This window comes from Gavialis gangeticus, unplaced genomic scaffold (assembly GCF_001723915.1).
Source record: "Gavialis gangeticus isolate Ggan-Ray unplaced genomic scaffold, GavGan_comp1, whole genome shotgun sequence".
NCBI classification, from domain to species: domain Eukaryota; kingdom Metazoa; phylum Chordata; order Crocodylia; family Gavialidae; genus Gavialis; species Gavialis gangeticus.
This window is the reverse complement of record NW_017728998.1, coordinates 23103622-23119913: the sequence shown is the minus strand read 5'-3', so window position 1 is coordinate 23119913 and position 16292 is coordinate 23103622. Positions and strand designations below refer to the sequence as shown.

The following is a 16292-nucleotide window of genomic DNA, read 5'->3' as shown; positions in this document are numbered from 1 at the left end:
TATGTGCAAACTTGTCCTAAGATGCCTGGTTTAAACTATGTTTCCTGGCCAATACATTGAGATATGACATGATTTCTGTACATCAAGTAACGACGCACAAAGCAGATGCCCCTGCTACCAATGGTAAACAGAAGCAATCATTTTATGTGACAAGGACATGAATGGTTTGTTTTTTGAAGTCAACATTCACCTGTGCCAGATTCACATTAAGCTCCAATATTTCTTTACTCTGAACTGTTTTCAGTCTTCCTCTTTCAGAATCAACCGATATTCTGGAGTGGGTCCCCCCTACAATTTTTGTTTATGCCTCAGGGATGCTTTCTGATGTTTATTATGTTTAAGAGGGAGAGAGAGGAATAAAGCCCTCTAATATGGTAACATGTAGGCCTTCTCACAAAAAGCATCCCCTGAAAAAGGGGGAAGGGGAAATGGGGCCCAATACTATAAAACTAATACTCAGTCATCCAAGATAACACAGAGACAGATCAGTACACTCTCTTTCTATTCTCCTGAGCATTGAACAAAAATGAACTTTGGTTTCCAGCACATTTAGATCTCTGTCTTAACCAGGGTTCTCAAATGTGTTAAAAAATACCATATGGGACTCAGTGTTTTTGATTAGAAATGCATTAATGTGGGACAACTGCCTTTTCCAGAAGAAAGGCATCTCTAACAGGAGAAGGCTGCTATTATTTATATGAGCTGAGATCATCCTATTTTACTGATTCATTTAGACTGATGCCAACTACAGCTGAAAACAAGCATTTCTTCATAAAGAAATGATGAAATTACTGGGAACTTTGATCTAACATCACCCAAGTTTTCATCTCCAAAGTGTACAGCAAAAATGTTCTTCACTGGAAATACACACGATGTAGTTTACCTCTTGGTGGAGGGAAAGGACACAAAGCCTATTTGAACACAATATTTATAATCAAGAGCTAAAGCCAGGTTTGACAGAAATAACTTCTGACTGTGCTATTTTAAGAGGTAATTTAATCAACTATCTAATTTTCCAGTATAAAATGGAATAGTTACGCTGGGCAGATGGGAAGAGTATAAAACATCCCCTATCCCTTTTCACCATTGTTAACCTGTTCAGCCAAAATGGCAGATTTACAAAGATATGCACACATCTCCAGTTTGCACACACAACTAACCATCTATTTGCATATGAAAATACTTGATTTGGGTTTGCAGGTCTGGCATAGGATGTTTTCAGGTTGCCCACATAAATTGCCCACATATCACTGGGTGCAATGATTAAACATGAAACATATATGTCAAAAATTAAAAAAAGGAAATGTTGCAACTCTCTTAGATGAACATGAGGTGTTTTAATAGAGAATTTCTATCTGCTTCTTTACTGTGTAGTCAAAATGGGGTTAAAGCGGAAGAGTGGCTAATGATACTGTTACGCATAAACATTAAGTCACCAAAGGCTTAAAATAATGGTCAAGACATAAGAAGCCAGATTCAGGGAGCATACCTATCCTTAAGACAGATTATGCTACTTCAAAATCATTTGAAGAAATGTGAGATATAATATGGCATGTCAAAAAAAGAAAATGCAATCAGTTCATTTACTCTAAACAGAAATTAAAGAAAGAAATAGCCTTGAGGAGCACAGACACCTCTGATCTTTCTCACAGCATGGGCTGTCTGTATTTCCCGTGTAAAACTGCAAATAATCATAAACAATGGGAGTCTAAAGAAGCCTCAAGAGCAACACATAATTTTCCCGTTAAACTGAATGAAAACTGTTCCCAGGTAATATGTTTTACTTGTGATTAACAAAATGGAAGAGACAGAGACCCTGGGCCAAATTTTGTCTTCCACTGATGTTGGGAATGTTGCATGGTCTGTTGGGTGTACTACATGGCTCATAATATTTTTCAAATTAAGACATAAAGAGCCATTCAGCCACCACCCCTTCCAACACAGATAGGGTTCTGACGATACCCTTGGGCACAAAGATGAGTTTAAGCCAGGACTGTCCAACTTCAGAGCAGCTGGAGCCTGCACACTGCACAGACCAGGGGTCCCAGGACCTTATGGGCTCCCTGGGACTAATACCATTTGCAGCCCCCAAACAGCACTAGCAGCAAGAGCCCCCCACTGTCACTGCTGTGTGAGCCTCCCCCACTGCTGCCTCTTCCTTCTACCACCCTGGCCACATGAGCCCCTCCACTGCCAGTACCATATGGGCAAAATCCCCCCTGGTTGTGGGAGCTCCCTCCACTGCCACCACCCAATGGGCAAAGCCCCACCACCACCACCACAGCACTGCATGAGCAATGTGAGCTCTCTGCCCGAGCCCCCCTGCTGGCACTGGTACATGAGCAGCACATTCAGCCACCTCCCCGCATGCTGCCCTGCCCCAGAGACACCGGGCACCGCTGCCACAGCAGACAGAGCAATGTGAGCGGTGTTCAGCCAAAAGCCCAGGGGCTGCATGTTAATTCCTCACAGCCTGGATGACCACCAGTTGGACAGCCTCAGGTTGAGCCATTCAAAATCAGAATCAAGGCCATCCAGCCAGCACAAGCCAGTCAACCTGAGACTCCAAAATGTATCACAAAACCCTACACAAACCTCCCGTCATTCATGGCAGAATCATTTCTTCTTCCCCTACTGCCTTATGAAGGGATCACGCACTTTCACCTTTTCTGTGACTTCCCCACCCGAGCTTATCCCCAGCTGGACCTCAAAGAGAGTGCTGAAACTGCAACCTCCTGAAAGCCCCTGACCCCTAAGTGTCTGATACTAGGGAGAGGCCAGGGAGAGGTCCTGGCCCACGATGCCCAAGATATTAAAGTCATGTGTTTGTGTTACTCCCTCCTAAGACATGGGAGGGGGCTTGTGAGAGGAGTGTGTGATTTATATCCTCTGATGTTGGATTACCAGCCCCCCCACCACTATAAACTGCAGAGCATTTCTGCACGTCCCATTTGGTGGACTGGCTTGAAGTACTATATATTGCACTGTCACTAAATTCAGGAGTACCTTTGGGATTTCTGTTCTCTAAGTCAGCAGAAGCTTATAGCACTGCAGAGATGATATGGCTGTCAGTCTCTTGGGGAAAAGGTTCTTCTCATGTTGCTCTTGAAATGAGTGATGGAGCAGCATTAGAAACACCCTCACTGATAGACAGTGACAGTTTCCTTTATTGTCTAAGGTTAAAACTGCATCAGATACAGTACACAGTACTGTAAAATATCATGGCTTATTTCTGAACAGTGAACTAGTTGTTATATCAGGAAACCTTACACTGAGGATAAGCGTAATGGAATAAAGAAGAAATGGGAGACAGGATTAGTGAAAAATTATCTCCCTTCAGTACTGTTGTATGGATCCCCTACAGCTAACTGACTTTTGTGCCATCAGGCCTGACTGAAAGAAAGACAATGCATAAGTTTGGACACCTGAAAGGTAAACAAAATGCCACTCCAACTTTGATTTTGCATTTATTGCAAATGGCATTTTAAAAGTGAAGTGGCTTAACACACTGCACAGCTGTGGCGGGCACGCTGGGATCACACCACCGAACACCAATACTGTCTTGTCTCCATGTTTGCCATGATGCCACCAAACCATGTGGCTAGAACAGGAAGAAAAGAAAAACTCTGCTAAGGGGAGCTCCAGGAGAAATTTAGGTAGGGGTAATTATGTTCTTTCTAGCACTTATAAAAGGGTTTAATAAAATTAGCAATGACTGCAATGACCTTTGTTTTACACCACTTCTGAACAGCAGCACTTCCAGCAGTGCACCTAACATGGAGACACAAGTTTAGGGCATTACTCAAAGGGGAGACCTCCTCCTATTGAAATCACCATTGTTGTTCCCTGCCACACCTATATCCTTCCTAGCCTCCCTCCCTCCAAATATCCACTTGTCTTGATAAAGCTTGACTGTTGAAAACTGACATGGTTTGAAGTGTAAGGTTTTATGGCCACATAATCAACCATTGTTTCCAAGGTCAGGCATGTCCCACAATCTGACAACATGGAACACAGGACTTCATTTCAGTTGGCCTGAGTGATTTACAGTATCTGTTGTTAAAAACATGATCCAAATATATCCAGTTGATAGCACAAGGTTGAAATTAAATGTTTCAAAACTTTTTTTTCCAAAACTGGATCTCTTTCGAGTGAATGCATTCAAAAAAACAGCATTAATATACGGATTTTAATTGTGTTGTCAGATACTGTATACTGACTTTCATGATTATGTTCCCACTGTGCTTCAGAGGTTGTTGCAAATGCTAACACAGAAGGGAGTGGGTGTTTTACCTCTAACTAATGGCAGCATTTACTATCCTGAAGATCTCTTCTTCTATCCATCTAATAAACTGGTTTGTCAGTAGATAATACTAAATTCCATGTGACATACTTGAAAACTAAGTGTCAGACCCAGAATATATTTTCATTTCAGCGCACAAGAATTTATACTTGGAGCACCTATTATCTTTAATGGGACTTCCATGCCTAAATTTCTGAGCACTGAAAAGAGAATAGGCTCCCCAGTGAAGACAGTGCAGAAGTAGATAAGCCCCCAGGAGGGATAACTTCCTAGACAATCTTTTTGGGGAATTTTCTGGGTAGTATTCTTTGCAGACACAAAAAAGGTCTGGGAATTGCAAAAGGCCTATTGGACATAGTGGGGGTGGAATTTGATTTTGTTCTCTCTTTCAAGCATGCCTTTGAGGTTTGTAAATATGCACTGTGGTATTAAGGTTTTGAGAAAGTGGTTATACAGCAAATTTGAATGATTAATGGTCCAAGACATTTTAACATGTTATTTCTCTATTTTCAACATAAATAGTGTGTAAAGGGTGTTTAAAACTTTAATGAATCGAACTATATGAGTAAAGAATGTTAATCATTTTAATTGCCCAGTAGCCTGAAATTAGATTTAACAGTCAGATAATGTATCTTTAAAGGAATACAACCCTGCTCTATAAAAAATCCTTACCAAACCAATTCTAATAATTTCTATTTATCTTTTATGACATTAACTGTTATACCAGTCTGCCGACAGACAGCCTTACGCTCACATTTAGTTTAAATGTGGTGCAGTATAGTTTTTCATTATCATTAACGTGCTCCTGGTGGGCAGAGTGCAATGCAGTGGCACTGGTCACACTTCATTGCTTTATCTCATATGACAAAGAGAGATGATGTGCTTCAGTCCAGGCCAGAAGATGAAAGCAAAAGGTGGCCATGGAAAACTCCCCCTGCTGCCTAGGAACAGCATAAGGGCTGCATCGTGTGACTTGCTAACAGCACGAAGGGGCAGACAAATAGATTTTCCTCTATATTTATAACCAGCATCATTCTTCCTTTCAGGCCTTTCAGTGCAGGTAGCTGTTTTATATGAAATGAACAATCTTTATAGACGTACCAGAGCCATAACAAGGCTGATTTTCAGCGAGGCTGAGGTATATAACTCTTACAGAATTGTCAGGCTTCTTGCTCAACAAATCAAGCCTAACTTATGATGTTTGCAGTGTAATTTTTATTCCTGTTTGACTAGCCAACTACCCGGTGGTAATAGGATGTTAGAAAAGGGCAGTAGCAATGTTTGTACATGCCATGATTGATAGGCAAACTCTGCATTTTTCATTTATATCTCCTGATTCCAAATCAGTTAAGTTTAGGAAAAATGAAACAAAATGGCAAGAAAAATGCTTGCAGATTGCAGCCCAGCACTCTCGTAGATCTGAGTTCAGCCCACATCTGCTAGGATTGTCTGGAAACATTAAGATATCTAAATGAAAATCAATACTATATGTGCCAGCATTTACTACCAAGAACAAGTATCAAGAGACCTCAGCTAATCAGGCTTTCAGCTTGTACTTGAGCCATAGTCTGAACCCCAGGGGTGTCCTAATTGGCCCAGACTAATCATAGAAGAGTTAAATTTATAACCAGGAAAGACATCTTGTTTTTCTTACCAGTCGTCATTTTGTAGCCAAAAGCCTCACCTGTGTGGTAGCAGATGTATGGTGATAGTCACTGGTCATGCAAGAACTGCTTCTCACCTGTCAAAGGTAAAGGAAAGACTAATTTACTGTCTTCCATAAAACCAGTCAGGCACATTTAAGCTTTTGGTGGGTACTATCAAACCTTTCACATGAACTGCATATTTTCTCAACTTAAAAGCTCCCCATTTAGCCCTCATGTATTAGAACGTGAAAGGATTATGTTTAAGATTAAGAGCCCCTATACACACTACACTTGTCCCAATAATATTTTTGTTTTGTCAGAAGTTTTTCCCCCTTTACCTCATTCCACAAAATATGACATAAATACATTTTGGAATCAAATACTGGTAATACTAACATTTTACTTCTTTTTCCTTTTTTTCTACAGAGGGATCATCATTCTTTGGAATCTCTGTAGAAACCAATACATTGTGTCTTCATAGGGCACAACAAAGTACATCATGCTATTCTTGCTATCCTGAGCCACAAATATGCACAGCCTCTCCAGAAACACACCATACCATACTGATGAAAGCCATAATGCATCAAGGGACTAGCTCCTAATATTTGCATTTGGGATGCCAACTGTGAGCATATTTTGTGCTATTTTCAACAAATTAAACAAAAATATGCAAAATGTTTATATAGCTTAAGTCTTCTATTTTGGGCTTCAGCAACATAATTCTGTATAGATTTTTTTTAACAGAACAAAAAATATGGTGAGTTTAGCTTGAAAATTCAAAACCTAGGGTTTTTCACGTTTTCTTCAAAAGCACATGTAAACCTCCCAGGAGACTTGCATCTACCAGAAGTTTAATAACATTATTTGGATTCTTTTGTCCTGTATTTTAGATGTATTTTTAATGTGTACTTCTTAAAACAAAACAATAGTTGTCAAATACTGTATTATCTTCTCACTAACATTAACAGTTTCCTAGACAGTGCTATCATGGAAACATCATGGCGTGTTGTGATCAATGAAAGCTTGTTTCTCACATGCCATGATGTTTTCCTTGGATTCGCATCTCTCAGTAGTGCATGCTGTGAAAATTTGTCAGTTGTTTTACCTCTAAGGATCTCTCTTGTCCTCCATGTTTAAGCTACAGCACTGACTTTCTGAATCAGTCTTTGTTGCTTCTTGTGGAATGGGATGGCTCACTTCATCTTGCCCCTCTACTCCCTAGGCCTGATAACTTTTACTGTGCTTCTCTGTATACACTAAAAACCAGACAAGGCAATGAACCAAATGAAAATGAGCTTGAATTTTAGTAAATCGACACAAATCTGATAGAGGGGAGAAAAGCAGTAAATCCTTAATCTCTCAACAGTTTGATTTTAAACACAGATAACAAAAGTAAACTAAAGGAGGCAAGTCTGAAAAGGAATATCCATATAAGCAAGTGGCATTCCCACCCTGATGCATGATGCATATACAAAATTAGGTCCAACCTGACACCTTCTTCCTTTAGTTTGGTTCCCTTTTTTATTTTTATAAAAACATGGCAATATCAATTTGTTTCCCAAACCTGTTGTTCTTAGTTTTTGCCATAGAAAACCCTTTCTGTACAAGCCTCAAGTTCCTTCCAAATCCCCTTGTGCATGAGGATGATCCTAACAAATCTGTTCCTCATGATATAGAGGAAGATCTCCACCCAAAATATCCTATCCCCACCAGTCACCAGAGTGAAATCCTGTGTCAATTGAGATCAAAAGCAAAACTCCCACTGAGTTTTGCAGTGAAGATAGGATTTTACCCTAGGTGGTCAGTCTCTGCCTTGGCATTCTACCACCTCTATAAAGAGCAGGTACTTCGGGGTGAATCTATACAGAGTTTTGGCAAAATCTGCCAAAGTTTTCCCCTGAAGAATTTTGCGGAGCATTCAATTAATGTATTGTGCTTTAGAAAGGTCTCATCTTCCAGGAATATTTATAAAGAATACAGATAAGGAAACATCTATGCATCACAAAGAATTATGAAAACTATGCATCGCATGAAGAATTCTACAGGGCAGAATATCTTTATACTTAAGTTCAATTATAATGTGATAATTCGCCAGGTAACAATTCAGAAAGTTATCATTATAGGATAAAATTGGGAGTCAGGTGCTGAAGACTAGTCTCAGTTGGTTCAGATAAGGTTCAAGCCTGTACAGGAGTAGTATCTCCCTGAACTCTGCTGAATATGGACTTCTACTCTCTGACCCTAAGGGTAGAAAGGTTCCTTCAGTGCTGCTCCTCTAAGCTACAATTAAAAATAATGAAGAAGTCAAAACAATGTGGGCAGATTTCTTGAGCGCTTGGGTTTCTGGACAGCAAAGGCATTTTGCTTTAAAAAGTACAACAGCATTAGAGGGGTGTCCTCAAGTCTTTCTAAAACACTCCTACCACATTTGTGATCTGACACACTCTGCAAAGGTTGCCTTTTGTGAAGGAGAAAACAGATTTAGTCTCAGGGAAACTAACAGCTTTGGATATTCAAGTACATAAAAGCAGCTGGACAAAGAGAAAACTAAGATCAGGAATGTAGAAAACCCAACTTCAAAAACATTCTTACTTGCAATAACAGTGGAGAAGATTTGACTTTTATGCTTCCCAAAAAACAGATCCTGTCTGTCAAGTTAAAGAAGAACTTGTCTTGATTTCCAGTAGAAATGATAGCAATGGAAACCATTTCTGGTGTTCTTTCTCATGCAGTACTGAAAATGTGACAAAGCACCATTACTTACTAACATTTAGAGTAGAGAAAAAGCATACCTAGAGTAGCTAGTAACAGTACATACGAAGATTATAAAAAACCCTAACATAAGCCGGACTAGAACCCCATTACAAAAATAGTGCGTAAAGAATTTATCACACAAGGAACTTGGAGTTGGAAGAAACTACCACAACATAAAAGAGCCACCAGGTAATTCATGGGTTTTTAAAAGTTCAAGGTTTCTTGGATATCTATTCACAGAGACCCACCAGAAAGAAATTCAAGGAAATAACTTTGTTTCCTGTATTACCTTGGGCAAAGAAGTAGTGGGTTAATGATGAGGCATAACAGACCCACAATCTAGGCTTCCCAACTCTCAGGTCACATGACAGCACTACTACTGTGGTCACATAAAGACTGAAGACTATGGAACAGACTACTGGAAGACTGACGGAGTCTACTCCATGGGTGCAGGTAATATCTGGGCTGAGGATGAGCTGATGATGATGACTGTCATATAGGAAAGGGTCTTGGAAGTATAACTAATATCCTGGCATTGTTGGAGCAAGCAGGAGAAAGATAACCTACTGTTCTTCAAGCAACCAGGAAGGGAGCAGGGGTTGGGAGCTAGGATCGCTGGCTGCTTGTGCTCCTGTTAAGTCAGCTAGGGCTTCCCTCTTCCATCAACTATAGCCTGTATTGAGCTGTAGTGGGCTGAAATCTGACCCAAAAGGGAAGCTTCAGACTAATGCCATCTGAGCACTGGTTCTGCTCCTTCTATGCTAGATAGTTCTGAACAGAAAGGCCCAACTTGTGCCAAATACACATACACTTTTTTTCCTGTATTCCAAGCCAAATTAGCCAAAATAAATCCCAAATCTGAGAGACAGTCGAGAACCATAAGTGGCCCTACTCCTCCACCCGAATCTGTGGCTTCAGATCTTTCCAAAACCTTTGGTGGGCATCCTACTTTCATGCCCAAGCCCGGAGGCTTGGGGTTTGGATGCCCCCGAGTTTCACTTGCCCTTAGCCATAAGGCCCCAGGAGCAAGCTACACATACAAACAAAGACTTCTACTGGTGAGGGCCCTTTACTGGTTGTGGAGAGAGGGAGAGTATGCATGCTTGAGCTGGTTTGTGCGTTTCAGGTGAGCAGGCTGAAGTGATAGAGTAAGTTACCTTCCCCATATTGAGGCTGAGGTTTCTCTTTTGTCTAGACAGTCATCTGGAGAGACCTCTCTGCCAAGACCACCGTATTCCAAGGGATGGAGGCCCCAACTTGTAAGAAAAGTAATTGTAGTTTGGACTCTGCATTAACACTCCAGCTAGATCTTGTTTCAAGTGGATATTGTTACTACTCACCCCACACAAGAACTACAATGAAGGTGGGACTATAAGTCCCACATGGAAATGTGAGAAGTTCCCAGATTGCCTCTGTCTGTCTCCCAGAAGACAGTTGATTTTATTCAACCTCCTGTCTACAAACACAACTTTTACTTACCAGGCCCTGCCACAACCCCTGACAAATTTACAGTTTCTGCCTTATTGAGCACGTTTTCATTTCTGTGCATGTAAATCTTAATTGTACTGTTTCCGCAGCATAATTGAGAATACACCAAAAAAAACCCAAAATTCTCCCACTTATTTTGCATGCTACAAAATAAAACCATTTAAAGTATATGTCCAATTACTTATTTTTATTAGTAATTTCACACATCTGTCTGATGCTTGTAAAAAAAAAGGTGGCAATATTATTGACTTAAAAACTACAAAGGTGACAATCTGTTTTTTGCTTTGATTTTTCTTATTTATACCTTTTTGCTACTATGCATTTTCCATATGTATATTTCCCTAAAACCCAACAAAAGCACTTTAACTATAAGCAAGTATGAACATGTCATTTTCATATATAGTGCTCACTCATTTGGACAAGCCAACTTAGAAATACAAACAGTATAATCAAGAGCCCAAATGGAGTCTAAAGATGTCATTTAAGTCCAAGGAGCCCAATTTAGGTCAAAGAAGCCCATTCCCAATTCACATCCCTTTTGCAACTATGTTGTTTTAGTATATCTAGATACAAAGCAAATAAGATAGCACTGCAACATGAGAACAATTTGTTGTAGAAGAGAAAGGTTAGAAACTTTTATTGGAATTAAAATGTACATCCCATAGAAATATATTTGAAGAATTCACATTTGTACTTAGTTAAGTCTTTCTATAATCCTTGCCTCTGACTGATAAGCACTCTTTATTCATGGTTGTTTCCCATGACTAAATTCTCTCCCTTTCATTGTATTGCCATGGCTTCCACATACTGATCAGCTTTTGTCACAACATCATAAATATAATTCAGCTGCTAACCCAGCTCACACTGAAGCCTATGCTGTCATGGCTTCATTGCTTTTAGTGCCAGAGCTAAACAGTTAAAGGTAGCTTGGGTATATCTAAGCAAACTTCAGTCCCACCCTTGGGTTGCAGTATTGACATCTCAAAAATCTCTGAGAAGACCTATCTCTTTACATTTACTTAGGATGTAAAAAGGGGGTGAAAACTAGTTCCAGAGGCCTTTGTTTTATCGCCCAATACAGGGAAACACACAGCTGCCACAATGTGCCTGCTCTATTCCTTCCCCAGGTTTGCATCAGGGGCTTATCAGGAGTAGGAGGATGGCATGGCAGAGCCTTTGTTCTTTACCAGCATAGGCTGAGTGAAAGCACCCAACCTCAGTGGCAAGCCTCAGCTAAGTATAGACAGCCAAAAAGCCAGAGGCTGAATCAATTCAGTCTTTGCAAGGTAGTCTACTCTGTGTAGATTGAACTGAGAAGCAAATGAATAGACATTAACTTTTGATCCTGGAAATGCAGCCACATGCCTGCAGTGGCTCAGGACAAAAGTTGGGGCATACAAGAGCACACCTCCCAGCTACTGCCAAAGGGAAGGGAGCAGAGAAGCCCTCCAAGGCTCTCCTCCCCTCCCTCCTCGAGTAGAGAGGGCACAGCTAGGCCCCAGCCTAGGGCCAGCATGTGAAGGCCAGGGGAAAGGCAGATTTAAACCCCGCTCCCTGGCCCACAAGCATGGGCAACTGGTGCATCCTAATCCTGGGGAGGCACCAGTGGCTGATCACCAATGGGTAGGAGAGGTCCCCTAGTGGCCAACTGGGGGGGACAGCGGCCAATCACTGCTATTGGTGGAAGTGCCAGTGGCCAAACCGGAAGTGCCGGTGGCAAACCCAGAAGTGTCACCAGCGCTTCTCTCAGGGGGTGCACGGCCAATCTCAGGGGGTGCATGTGCACCCCCTATGCATTGCCAATGCCCACAGGGGACCCCAGCCCCAATCTGCCAGGGGAAGCAGCCCCTGTTAGGCTTCTGTCCCCCACTTCCCACTGGGGGGGGGCTATTCCTGCCAGGTTTTTGTACCCCGTCAAGCAGATAGTCCACATCCTGACTGGAGGCTCACAGGCTGAGGTGCGGAGGCCTTCCTTGGCTGCATGGGACCACAGCTTGGGTCTACCTTGGAGGAAGAGAGGCAATCCCTGCCAGGCTCCTGCCCCAGTGGAGAGCTGGAGGCATAATAATGCCCAGGTGGGGGGCTCACAAGAGGGGCTCCTGGCCCTGGAGCTCAGCCAGGCTTTGTCTGGGCAGGGTGTGGGGGGGAAAGCCCCTGCCAGGCTTTCTCCCCACCCCTTGCTACTCACTCTACTTGAGGGACCACACCCCAGCCTAGGGCTTGTATGCTTAGGTGGGAAGGGAGGGAGTCCCAGGTGGGGGGAGGGTGCTTAAATCCTCATTCCCCCTCTGCATCATTCTGCCTGCCTGGCCGTAGGGCCTGGCCACTCTCCTTCCTCCTGTTCAGTGGTGAGTAGGATAAAAGCCTGGCAGGGGCTGCTCCATTCCTGGCAGGCAGACCTGGCTGCAGTCTGGAGCCGGATTCCCCACCCCTACCCCCTTCTCAGCCAGCTGGAGCACTATGACTGCTCTGGCTAGGAAGCAGAGAGGTGGGACCAACCCTATATTCTGGAGTAGACAGCATGGGCCAGCCCAGGGCTGCAAAGCATTGTGGGGAGACTGCAAATTAACTTGAACCCTGAAAGGGTCTGGGATACAAGTTCCATAAACCAGTTGGACTGAAATCAGTTGACCCTGGTACAAAATGGTCAAAACCAGTTTAAAATAAACCTGGTTGGATGTAGTAAGTGGTTTAAGTCCGTTGAACTTCTGTTCTGTTGCAGGTTTAAATCATTTTCTGATCATTTAAACCAGTGTATATGTAACTTCTGTCCCTAGCAGGATTACACGTCAGTAACTAAGGTGGCAGAAAGGTCAGAGATGAATACAAAAATTGAAGAGCTGGGCCTAATTCCCAGCTACTCTCTGCACCTAGAATCTGTTTTTGGATTGTGCCATTTTCATTTAGCTTCACAAAAGTTTTTTTGGTTTTGCAACCGCTTAGAAAAGTAAAATCCTTAAGAGCTAAATTCTGCTTTTGGATAGGGTCCAACAATTTCCAACTCTCTGCATTCTGCTTCATCACCCCTTTTAGAACACCTGCATCTCAGTCCAGTGCTTTTACACATCATTTGCTCTCCGCTGTACTTCAGCAGGATCACAGCATTTGTTAAAGCTAAAGCAGAATCTTTGGATGTTTCATACCACTCAATTTTTCTTGCTTCTAATAATGCAGATGGATCTTTCTTTTGATTTAAACAGGAATAATTCTGGCATTACTCACTTGCCACTATCTTTTCAACATACTTTTATAATTAGCCCAGTTGTGTCAAGTTCTTTGTTGAAAATTAATCTAACTCCTCCAATGTTGCCTCTCTCCTTTTGGCAGCAAAGGCCTTTGTCCTTCTCCCTCACTCTGTGTAATTCTAATATATCTTCTAATTCTGCTCTCTATAATCTAACAATTTTGAGTCAAGATAATATATTATGGGTCACCCTGGCTAAGTTCAGTGAGTGAAAGCAGCCTCTTATCATTGACTGAACTCTATTAACTGGCCTAGTTCTGGGTTCACTTGGAACACTGTTACAATTTTGGTTTCTAATCAGAATATAGACAACTATAGTTCATTCCACTAACTGAAAGTCACTGTTTAACAGCATTTGTTACTTATTTTTAATGCTTTTATATCTAACCAAGCTCCTCTATCAACCACCAAAATTATATTCAAGAGTGAAAGACATAACAAGGCACAAAAGTTTTATATAATCAAATTAAACACAATCCTAAAGATGTTAGAAGCACAAGGGAAAAAGGAACAAGCTTGCATTTTACTCGTTGATTAAAATCAATCAGCTATAAATTTGTTCAACAGGAATTTTTCCAAGAGCCAAGACGTCCTCTGTTTACCACCATAAAGACATGAAACACAGGACTAACAGAATTTCCTTTCACACTGGTTTTCAAATGGCACCAAATTGCAAAAGCTGGTGGTTCTTTACTAAAGTCCTGGCCAGAATTGTATAGTTGCTCAGTGTTTCCACAAAAGAGCCCATAGGCACCGACACTGGTGTTTGCCAGTGGGTGCCTACAGCTGTAAAAAAAAACAACCAAACAAAAAATGGTGCTTTCTTTTAAACTCAGTACATCCCCATGCCAAGCCCCACACATACCCAGAGAAGACAGTGCATTACTTCAACCCAGCTCTGCAGCAGCTGTAAAGATCAGGTGCTTTAGTGGGGCTTTTGGGTGCTTTTATCTAATAGCTGATTGAATCAGCTTTAGCTAAAAGTGCCAAAATGCCCCTCTGAAGCACCCAATCTTTACAGACACTGCAGAGCTGGGTTGAATGAATACGCTGCTTCTTCCAGTAAAGCACAGTTTGGTTTGGTTTTTTTAACATCTGTAAGCAGCCACAGCCATGGCTCATGGGTACTGAGCTCCCACTAATTGTTTTTGGTGGGTGCTTGAGCCCTAGAGCATCCAAGGAGTTGGCACCTATGGAAGAACCATATCTGAAATGAAGAATGATGCTATCAATTATTGTGTCATCATTAAATTTGAGAACTTACACTGGATTAAGCTTAAGTGAGGCAGTTTACTTTCCTTTTAGTCTATTGTTTAAGAGTGATCTGCATAGGCACTGACTTTTATTTTTGCCTAAGATGATGGACATGTGGAAAGTTTTATGCATTTCTTCCCAAGGCGGACCAGGGCCCTCAGGCCCCCCATGTACTCAGTGCCTCTGGTTATCTGCATTTTCTGAAATATTCTTTGGCATCAAAGTAACTGTTGCAGGACATTTATGTCACTATTTACTTGGTGAAATAAATAGCAGTGCTTCTGGGCTTAATCAACTAGCACTGACTGGTGGAACAGTGTTTTGATGCAGAACTTGGATCATCTGTAGTAGCAAAAGAACTACAGGATGACAAAAACTTGCTTCCTAAAGATATATGCAGAGCTTATTCCAGAGCTGCAATGGCAAAACACCCACAGGAGAGTGCCATCACCCATCTGAGAAATAGTCACCTTCACTATCTACCAGTCAGCAGCTAACCTGTTTTGTTATTGGCAGATCAACTGCTGGGGTAGTTTCCACGGAGTCTGTGATGCTGTGGAGATATCAGGTCATAAATATGGAAATGCATATGAGATTGACTGCATTAAATGGGTGACATTCCTGAACTTTAAAGTGAATATTGGTGAGGGACAGATACACACTCTATGCCCTCCAAATCAGGCCAAAGACTTTCACTATTTCTCTATGGGACTACAAGGTCTAGTTTGATCACCACAGAAGTTGCAGTAGTATTATTGCAGGATGTTAAGAAAAGGCTTATGCCACCAGAAATCCAGACTTTTGGCTGGAAGGAGCAGGTCTGTTTATTTCTGAGACCACATTGGATTTTAAAGGCATTATGAATCTTCTTGCCTTATCCTCTGCTTTCCTAGCTCATGAAGCATTTCACAGAATATTTGTACAAGAGAAAGGAGGGTTTTAATCTCACCTGAAGTAGTTATCAAAGACTAAATGGAGCCTTATGAAAAGGCTGGATGTTTCTAATCATGTGCACTGTGATAACTGCCTGCTGCTTTTGGCACATCACCAGCAAAAGGGGAGAAAACTTAGAAAATGGGTAGGAGCAGGAAGTGGGTTTCCTGAATACTATGGATATCTAGAGAGGGTGCCACTGAATAATTCCCAGAATGGTTAAGCTTACAGGTACAAAGCTGCATATTACTTCTATTTGGAGGCCAGAGGGGAGCCAAGGCTAATGAATGTACTATAAGCAGAGAATGTGTGTGTTTGATATTATTAAGGAATTCATGGGTGAAGTGGGGGGAGCTAAGTTGAATAGAACATCAGTGAAATATTTCAAATGAGGTATACCAAATTGAAATGAATTAATGAAAGGAAATTGCTTCCTTAATAAAAATAAAAACAAAGAATGTGATATACTCATCAGGTCAATGGCACTGAGGCAAACTAAAGCATATGCACAAAACCTTGTAGGAGATGCACTTCATAGGATTCCTCTTTCTCAATCCATCAGTGGTTGAATATTATGGAGAGGCCTTGTATTAAAGTTGATAGGGGTCCCAGAATGCTGTGTGTGCCCCCCCCCCCCCCCACCCAACCCCACACACACTAAAAAACAGCG

General features: G+C 41.6%; 1 long non-coding RNA gene across 1 annotated transcript in view; it reads right to left on the bottom strand.

Moving 5' to 3' along the window:
• Nucleotides 1–16292, bottom strand: part of LOC109289547 — a 205722-nt gene that overhangs the window by 140111 nt on the left and 49319 nt on the right. The window contains exons 4-5 of the long non-coding RNA XR_002095399.1: nucleotides 7055–7205; nucleotides 5988–6044 (exon numbers count right to left, since the gene is read on the bottom strand). This is a non-coding gene — a long non-coding RNA (uncharacterized LOC109289547). The remainder of the gene's footprint in view (nucleotides 1–5987; nucleotides 6045–7054; nucleotides 7206–16292) is intronic.